Here is a 9,853-nt window from a genome sequence, read left to right as displayed (position 1 = left end):
ACCCAAACCAGTCTGTCCAGGAAGATTTACTGTTGAGGGCACTTCAGAGGAGTTGAGTTTGTCCTTTTCTGCCCACCTTCCCAACTCCTCCTGTTCAGCGAAGGGGAAGTCCGAGATCCGGGATGAAGCCCTGCGTGTTTGCACTTCCGCGGGCAGGCTGTGCTGGACTCGTGCTGTGCAACATCTTTGTACCATTCTTGTGGCCTTCACTTCCCTTTTCTAGCGAGCGGGAGTCTTGCGCATGCTCTCAGCGGCTTTTGGCTCTTGCAGGGATTTCTGCCCCCAACTCGAGAAGAGCGTATGACAGATTGACTGCACGTTTCACGCCTCATTTACCTGCAGGACTACGGGGCTTGTTTGCACAACTGTGATGATTGTAGGTGCCTCTTGAGCTTTGAGCTGTTGGGTCGGAGATATATTTACTGTGGTTACATATGCTATTGCAGGGATAGATGTGCAATTCTGAAAATGCAGCTTTTAAGTACATCTGGGAAATTCTCTTCAAAACTAATATCCCATCCAATGTAAGGGTAGGTCAGTCAGTATCCCTCACACTGCACTGCTAGCGTACTGGTAGCGTGGCTGTGCCTTGAGATCTATCTACTGCCCTTTAAGCTCAGTGGAGCCACTAAGGAAATGAAATTGCTAGATAAATTAAAAGTAGTGTAGGAAAACGTGGATGAGCCCGAAATTTACTTTTGTTTAGATGCAAGACTGGACTGAAAAATGGAATATCAAATATGATATCTAATAAACCAAGATTAGAGGAAGAGCTGACCAGTATGCTTTCTCTAACTAACGCAAGAAGAGAACCGCTGGATAACAGTGAGGGTAATTAGCTACTGGGAGAATTTAACCAGAGATAAGTTGCATCCTTTGTTGCTTAAAGTCTTTAAACTGGGTCCTCTGCATCCCCCTGTGTGAAAGAGACTCTGTCACCCAGATGTTACGGCTGAGCGAGTGCAGCTCGCCCCTAAGAGAAGGACAGGCAGGCTCGCTCCATGGTACAGTTGGGATGCAGCTGGGGTGCAGAGGTGCAGGGCAGATGATCAGTGAACAAAGTACCTCAAGGGAGCTGGGGGATTTTCCCATGGGCCAGCCTGCTTTGAGTTAGAGATGAATGAAAAGTTCTCACTGAAACTTCTGAGCCCAATTCAAAATACATTGCTTTTGATGGGAAATAATTTTGGCAGAGGTAAGGGGAAGGAGAGTATGGCAACTGGTTTGAGTGTGATACCTGTGAGATGCAGGCAGCCTGGGTTATTCCTTGGATTAGGAATATGCCTGGATTAGGCAGATGCAAGATTTAGGCTACTCTTTCATGTGTGATCTCCCTGCAGGACTGTGCATGGGGGAGTTAGTGCGCAGTTAACCAGAGTTCAAGTTTATGGCTGTTCGCCATGAATGTGGACACTTCCGGTGCAGCAGTAACGCCTACATAACTCATCCTGTTCGGGGCGCGCTCAAGTGTCCGCAGGAGAAGTTCATGCAGGGTGGATAGTGTCCTGTAAACTCACATCTGAGCTCTCCATTCATGGGCTTCACCATCCAGCTAAGCCTCTAGTTCCTCCCTTCCTCTCTTAAGACCAGTGTCTATTTAATTGGAAGAGCCGAGCGCCAAGCGAGGACTCGCACCTGGGTCTCCCGCGTCCGGGGGGAGCATCATGCTCGCCGGGCTGATGGCTGTTCAGGGGCAAAGGGACTGTACTCCTTCTGCCTGCTGCTGCTCGGTAAAAATTTTCTAGGGTCTCTATTTCATTCTGAAATAACTGTTGAAACCCCGATGCTTCCAGCAGACCTGAGTTATTCTCTCTCTGAGCATGCCTTGTGTTGTGGGTTTCAGCATGAGAAAGAAATGGGGGAGAGGGAGGCTCCTGGGGCTTGCTTTTATTTCTTCCTTTTTTTTTTTTCCTTTCTTTTTTTTCTTTTTCCCAAAAATGCTTTTTGGCCAAGATCCTTTCCAAAGTCTGGCTGACATTCAGTCAAATAGCAAGTGCCTGAGCAAAGGCCATGGTATGGTTCCTGGACCCCAAACCCACCTCGCAGGAGGCCCGGCACTAAGCCCTGGCAGAGGGCTCGGCTATGGGGATTTGGTTCAATGCATCAAATCAATCGTCTCGGGCTGAACTGAGTAACTCCAGGATGCTCTTGCTGCTACCGCTGTCCCATCTTCCCCCTTCTCAGCACGGTTGCTCTCAAGCTTTGTGCCACATCTCGGTTGCACAGCGTGATGCTCCCGGGGCTGCACCTGAAGCGTCGCTGCCTCGCCTGTCTGCTGGGAAGGATGAACTGGCTGTGGCAGAGGAAGCTGCAAGGTTAGGTGATAAGCAAGCAGCTCTGCTTGCCACCCTCCGTACTGCTCCAGCTGGGCTGAGGCCCCTTCCCACAGTGCCTCTGACAGCTGGCAAGGGAACGACCTTGCTAACTGGTGCCAGAGCCCTGTGCCAAGAAACTCCCCCAGTGCGATTCTGTCAAAATCAGCAAATTTGCACCCTCTGATTTACTTGTGTCAGAGAGACTTTTGTCGAGCTAGGGGAAGTTTAAATCTTTTGTCATGAATGTGCGTGGAAGCTCTTTAATTACACAGCTGGTTTTCTTAGTAGGAAAAAATTCATATTTTCACCCAGTTATGAAAACCTGATCTCCAAATCCCCATATCTGTACATGTGCAGTAGTCAGATGCTTAGTGCCTCTTCTTTTAAACTTTCATCCGAGATAGTCAAAGCATTTTGAAAACAGGATCAGCTTTTCATAGGGGTAGGGAAACTGAGGCACAGAGAGGAAACAAGTTGCTTACTTTGCAATGTAAGGTCAGTGTCAGCACAGTCAGGAACAAACCCTCCCAACTGCTTTCTCCCAAGAGCTGCCGTCTCTGTCCCGGCCGTGTATTTTAACCCCACGTGAAAGCAGAAATCCCAGTTAGACCCTGGGAGTCTGTTTGTCATTTACTGTAAGGAGCAGCAGAGCAAATGAGATTCAGTCCTTGGAATTTTGACAAAATTATCACCAAAATAAGGAACACTAAAATTGAGTATAATAAAAACTCATCATTTAACAGAATCAGATGTTCAAAGGATTATCTTAGGAGGCCTTTTTAGACTGCTTTGGTAAGGAGCAAAAAGAACCAAGGCAGAGATTTCCTTCTGGTTTGCGTTCTTTTGCTATGTCCCAAGTACATTAAATTGAACAAAAACATGTGACAAGATTCAGCTTTGTTGCTCAATGTCAGCTCTAACTGAAGCACGCAGGCAAGCCGCTACATGATACGGTGTCTGGATGAGGTCTTTGTCTTAATTACTGGCAGCTATTGATATGCCACTCTCCCCGAGACAATACAGTGAAATTTTCCATCTTGGTAGGAGTATTGTTGAGTAAAGACCCCCCAAAATATCCTTGAAATTGTTGCAGTCAAAGGGTATTAATGATAAGAATTAATGATCACATCCAAGATGCAAAGTTGCTTCCACCAGGAAGGGAGCTGAATAGGCATGACAAGAAGTGCTGTGCCAAGCAGGGGCTATTCTGACAAGGACATCTTCCTCTGGTCCGCTGCGGAGTGTCTGAAAACACTTGCTGGCACGGAAAACAGCCTCAGGGCTGATGAAGAGTCCGAGCGGGGGAATAGTTTGTGGTGTCAAAAACTTTGAGAGACAGCTTTAACTCTGCAGCCTCTTGCTGTTTCTAGAGGAAGGTGGGCGTTGGGCAAGCTGGGGCTCCATCCTAGGGCAGCTGGTGCCGCAACCGCGTGCCGCTCCTGGCGAGCACTGAAGTGCTTTCTTATCTTCTTGTGTACAGCAGGAAAAGGGAAGCAGTAGGAGGAAGCGATTTCTCACGCGGCTTTGTATTTGCTTCTAATTAAATGTTGCCAGTCGAGCTCTGTTTTCCCACTTTTCACTACCGGCTGGGGATGGTCTATCTGAATCACCCTGGCACTGTTCTCAAAGCTGACCACACACATGCACACCCTGTTCAGGGGGAAGCTGGAGTGACTTCCACGGGTAGATAGCAAGTAATATGCAGCGGTTAATGGACTAAGCCTCATGTTACAGTGAGCTAAAACAAGCAAGAGAGCTGATTACTTTCAAGCAAATAAAATCACCAAGACTAGTGAATTCATTCCCCAATTTTATACTTTCTTTCTGGCAGTAGCTTGCGTTGTCTAGACAAGAAGATGTGTGCAATCAGCTTTAAAGATGCAGCTTTATACCTCCCAGGGGAGAAAGACCTAAATTCCTGACAAGCAAAGCTCTGTTGGGATGAATGGAAAACAAATTATTCCCTTCTACTCTCTAAGGCAATCAGCATCTGTATCACACAGGGCAACGTTCTTGCTGGGGCTCTTCAAAGGTTCCCGTAAGATTTGCAGATGCTCCTGCTTTTGTCCCGCAAAGCCCATCACTGTTTGCATGCAGACACTCAGATGTGCAACACCCAAACTAGAAATCCCCAAGAAAATTTGGCCTTAAAACCCGTCAATTAAAAAGACAAAGGCAGAAGCTTGCAATACTAGCAGAAACCGAGGTGCTGCGGCTGGTGAGCGGTCTTACTGCACGTTTGTGCCATTTGCAGAACGAGGTCGGCAACACCTGCAGCACGGCAGAGTGCAGAGGGACAGGGACCTCGGGTTTCTCACTGCGCTTTGGCTGCTTGTCCCCTGCGGGAGCTGGCAAATCACTGCACCTCTCTGCCCCAGCTTCCCCATTTAAGAATAAAAAAGTTATCTTACTTATTTCCTGTGAATCCTCCTTCCTCTTGCTAATAATGTAATTCTATATAAAATATAATAAAATTTAAACTCAAGTAAATGTGTCCAAGATTCAAGGATCTAAATTCCCAAGGTTTCACTAAATCCCCTCTGTGTATGCATATGTTGTATCTATAGGTGACCACCTACAGAATCTTTAAGGAATTTGCCTTTCTTTCCGACTCTGCTGTCAATTTATCACTCGGTTACCAGACAGCATAACTAAGCAGTGTTGTATGCTTCACTTGTGCAAAGAGATTTGCTATTCATGCAGCACAGCAAAGGTGAACCTGTGTTCACACAATCCCCACAGCCAGAGGCGATGTCAACTGCGCAGATGCAGGGTTTGGTCCATCTGAACACTGGGGTAGGGACTGATTTAGATTTGAATTTCAAACTCCTTCTTTAAGCGCTTGTATATTTGGAGCTGGGGGCTCAGTTTGTAAGAAGACTTGAGTTTTGAAATAGTGCAGGAAAAAAAAAGTGTTGTTTCATATGCCTAATGTGTGGTCTCGATGGCTGTGGTTGATGGTACCGTCACAGGCATTGTGTTCAGGCGGGTAACTAGGCTGCTGATACACAGCAGCTAAAGGCACATCTGCTCATGTTTTGCATGCAGAATTACACACGTGCCTTCCTGAAAATGGCACTTAAATACCCCCCTCTCCCAAATTTGACTGGTATTGATCCACGGATGGAGTGCAGAATGAATGAATTTTATTTACACAGAGGTGAGCTGATGATTTTAATCATGCCACACATTTCCATTTTGTTTAGAAACCCAATCATAGCAGCAAACCAAACAAGAAAAGTCTCCTTGTTTTCTGAATGATGTTATTTGTTTATCTGCCAAAGTGCTTTGCATTTCCTCAGGTCACAGACCAGCCCACGTCTGGCTATGTTAATGTTATAAGAGTTATGCAAAAGCAAAGTTTAAGAAAAATCTTTCAACTGAAAGAAATAGGATCTTAAAATCCCAAAATAGAGTATGGAAAGGTACACATCATGTCTGGCTTCTCTTTCCCCTTGTGGCAAATGTGACTCAAAGGAGTTGGGTTTTTTCCAGCTCGATCTGTATACAGTTTGGGGGAGTTTTATTGTGAATAGGTCACCTTATAATACACAAAAATATTTCCTTCCAGAGTTCTGTATTCATAAATCTTTCTCGATTCTCACTCTCTTGAAACTGAAATCCATATGATTTTGTTTTCTTCACGGAAAGGAGAGTAAGGGAACACCTTGGCGCGGGACTGGTCCTCTGTTCTCGCCTCTGCTGCAACTCCCGTTGCAGGGCATTGCGCCCTCCCCTCGGGCAGCTGCAGGGCGAGCGGCCGTCTCCCTTCCCGTGTGATGAGCAGAAGAGTAGGACTGAAAAACTGAGGGTTTCGAGCGGCTTGGTTGTTGCTAAGGGAGGAAAAAATGAATTTCAAAGTTATTATTTAAAAAAAATATTTTAAGTCTTCACTTCTCTGTAGGGTTCTTTAAGGGTCACTTTTACTCCTTCTTTGCTCCGCCAAAGAGAGATCAGCATTATGGTTAAATACTAAAGCTGCCTAGCATAGTCGAGGTGAGTGTTTGTTGAGAGTAACAGTCTCTTGTAGTTCAATTTTGAGGAGAGACATATATCTGAAACATAGCTTTAATGTGTTCTTTCCTTCTAGCTCACAATGCATTTTTCTGTATAAACATGCAGCACAAAATATTAACTCATTTCTGTCCCTGCAAAGTAGCGTTAGCATCACTGTTCCCCTGTTACAGATAAACAGAGAGGTTCTATGATATGGCCGAAGCTATGTAGTAAATTGGTGGCAGAGCTGGCTGTAAAACTCTGATTTTAAAGTTCCTGTTTAAGTTGGAGCATTTCTGTGGGCTGTCCATCTTCATTTTTTGTTCCTAAGTCAGCCTGATGTGTTCTTAGCAAGTGAAAGGTAGATGGAAATGCTTATGGTAAATGTTCACCTGTATTATCCTTTAAAACGTAATCAATTAACTCAAGATAAAGACACACCCTTTTAAACAGGGATACTTGACTCTTTTACATATATTTTTCTCTTTGTATTTGCATTTCATAATGCTATTTTGATTTTACAGTGATGTCATTCCAAAGCATTGCCATAATGCCATAAATTACCAAATAATTATGTTACTTTCTTCCACTGATCAAACGATTTAAAATCTGGTCCTGTGGAAGACCAGAAGGCCTTTTACTACGTGTTTTGTACCCCCTCATCCAGCAGATGATACAAACGTTGCCATATGAACAGGCAATCAATTCCTCTCTTCTTTAAGTATGTATACATTTATACAGACACACACTCACAGATGTACCTATTATTAGAAGACTGTGAACAGTTTTGCCTTGGGAACTCATTCTATATGTAAGCATATGCCACTTAAAATTACTTTTAAAGGTGGCCAGTATTAAAAACTGTGTACAAGGCCGGTTCTGTTACAGCCGCTACTGACTGTGCTCACTGGGGGCAAGTTTTCTTTTGTAATTTATTATCTGTTTTCCTTCGTTCCAGTCTCCCACCTATAACTCTGGGATTTTGTTCTGCCAGGACAGAGGGTAGAGCGAAAGCTGCTTTGCTGTCACTGTAATAACTATTCCAGTCCAAAGGACCCTCCCGTCATCTTAGCTGGATCCACAAAGAATTACTCTGTCAGGCATGACAATAAACATGCTCAGTTCTTAAAAACTACTCTTCTCTTCTCCCTCTCCTCTTGTAAAGACAAGATGGCTTTTGGTCATACAATGGCTTTTCACTGAAGGCCAGGAAATCTTGGATTTTGAAAGTACCATGCCTAAGATGAGTTTCTGTATGGCTCCCAGAGGACCTGGGCTTAATGGGCCTCCATGGATAAACAGAGGGTGATTCCTACATTCATGCCTGTTCCCAGTAGATCTATCATTTTGACCTCTGTCGCCTTTAATCTTCTATACACTCTATACATTTCTAAATCTCCCCATGGCTGCTGTCGTATTTACCACATTCTTGGCAATGCTGCTTCTCCAGTGCCAACCCTTGTGCTTGGAGTCCAGCTCCACTCCTCCTCCACCTCGTTCCCGGAGCCAACTGGCATGTTTGCACAAAGCCTCGTACCCTATTTTCCTTCCTCACAATCTCCTGAAGCGCTTGTGCAAGTGAGCTATCGTAGGTGTCTGAGCTGCAGCTGAGCTGGATTCTGTAATTCTTTCTTGCACAACCCCTGCTTAAGGCCTGTTGACTTCAATAGAGCTATTCATGTAAGTGGAGGCTGCAAATTCAGGCCCTTGGGTTGTAAGGTCTCTGGGGCATAGACCCTGTCTTTGTATGCCTTGCAAATATGTGCTAGATGAGTAATGATAGCTGAGAAGAGTGAGTGTCGCTTTACATTTGCCATACTGAAGGAAGGTTGCCAGGATTGCATTGATGCTGCATGTGGTCCCCTTCCAGGGGGGAATTAATCCTTCTATGCAGATACCTCCTGCTGACTGGTGAAAAGAAAAAAGAAAAAAAAAAAGGTTTGGCCACGAATACCATTAGCTTAATCTTCCTTTTCTCTGATCTTCCAGTACTATTTGCTTTGTATGGCTTCATCAAGGTTTTGTATGTGGACAGAATAATTGAAAACAAATTTGGCATGTCTCAGACCATAAAGTTCCCTTTCAGCTAGATCACTGGCTATGCGGTAGATAGATGTCTGGTTTTCATTTTTGGTTATGTGAGAAATTTAGAATGGTTTGATTTGTAATTTTGAATGTTAATGAAGAAGAAGAAATTTCCTCGTCTCCTGGCCTATGGAGGCATTCTGGCTTTCTTGCTTCTCTTGCAACAAATGCTGCTTATAAAAATGTTATTTAGTACAGAAGAGTCTGTTTACATCCTTGAACCCTAGAGGCCCCAGTCTCTAAGGTCAGCTCAGACCTCCTTGTGCCAGGTACTGTAGAGTCACAGACCAAAAATGCCATCTCTACCTGTACAGATGGTATTTTAATGCATTGCAAGAGGAACGGCTGAAGGTGAACCAACAACTGGGGGAAGGATGAGTTTCAAAGAGCAGTGAATCAATGCCGGTCCACAGAAGTGATTTCAGGAGAACAGGAACATATTTCCTTTTAAGACTATTTAAGAATTCTGCAGACAGGGAGATTTGTAGAGTGGAGATGTAGATATTAAAAGGGAACATCCTCCCTGGGGGAAGAGGCTGATGGGCAGAAAATGCAATGCTGTGAGTGTTTAAGAAGTTGATGCTGGTGTTTGGGGCTGGATTTGGGATATGGCCTCAAGTTGCGCCAGGGGAGGTTTAGATTGGACATGAGGAGAAATTTCTTTACTGAAAGAGTGGTTAAACGTTGGAACAGGCTGCCCAGGGAAGGGGTTGAGTCACCATCCCTGGGGGGATTTAGAAGACGTGTAGATGAGGCGCTTAGGGACATGGTTTAGTGGGCATGGTGGTGTTGGGTTGACTGTTGGACTCGATGATCTTAAGAGGTCTCTTCCAACCTTAATGATTCTATGATTCTAAGTTTGGGTATAGGTGTTGGTAACTGGGTAGAAAACGAGAGATGAGAGAACGAAGAGAAGAGAAGAGCTTTGAGGATGAAGGCAGGCAGCTTATGTTTGGTATGAGGGAGACAGGGGAAGCTGGAGAGGTGTGAAGCTCAGGGTGACTTGAGCAAAGTGAGGGGCTGGAAGGACAATCCTTCCAGCTGGGTTTTAAATGGATGTGAGCTGGGGCAAGACTGCACGTGCCAAGGCCAGAGAAGGGGATGTGGCAGGGATCATTAATTTCTGAAATGTTTATACATCGTTTAACATTTCAGTTCTCAAAATCGCAGATATATTCGCTAGATGCTTCCTGTTTGGGGGGGAAAAAAACTCATAACTGCAGTTGAAGTAGGAATCACAAGCTGAGCTGAGGCAAAGTCATTTTACTGAATGTTAGGCTGGACAGAAACTAGGGTTTGCAAGTTGGACGTCGCACAGGGACTGATTTAAAGCCCACTATGTCAATGGGCATCTTCCATTACCTTTGATAAGGTCTGGAGCAGGTGCATATGGGAGTACCACGTATATACCATGTATATAAATGCAAGTGAGAGACTTTCTTCTTACTGTGTTTCCT

General features: G+C 44.8%; 1 protein-coding gene across 1 annotated transcript in view; it reads left to right on the top strand.

The window, feature by feature from the left end:
* Nucleotides 1-9,853, top strand: part of NFATC2 (nuclear factor of activated T-cells, cytoplasmic, calcineurin-dependent 2) — a 98,646-nt gene that overhangs the window by 26,645 nt on the left and 62,148 nt on the right. The window lies entirely within an intron of this gene.

The sequence above is a fragment of the Pygoscelis adeliae genome, unplaced genomic scaffold, assembly GCF_000699105.1.
Source record: "Pygoscelis adeliae isolate BGI_AS28 unplaced genomic scaffold, ASM69910v1 Scaffold286, whole genome shotgun sequence".
NCBI lineage: Eukaryota > Metazoa > Chordata > Aves > Sphenisciformes > Spheniscidae > Pygoscelis > Pygoscelis adeliae.
Note: the sequence above shows the minus strand (reverse complement) of the source record. Positions and strands in the feature narration are given on the sequence as shown.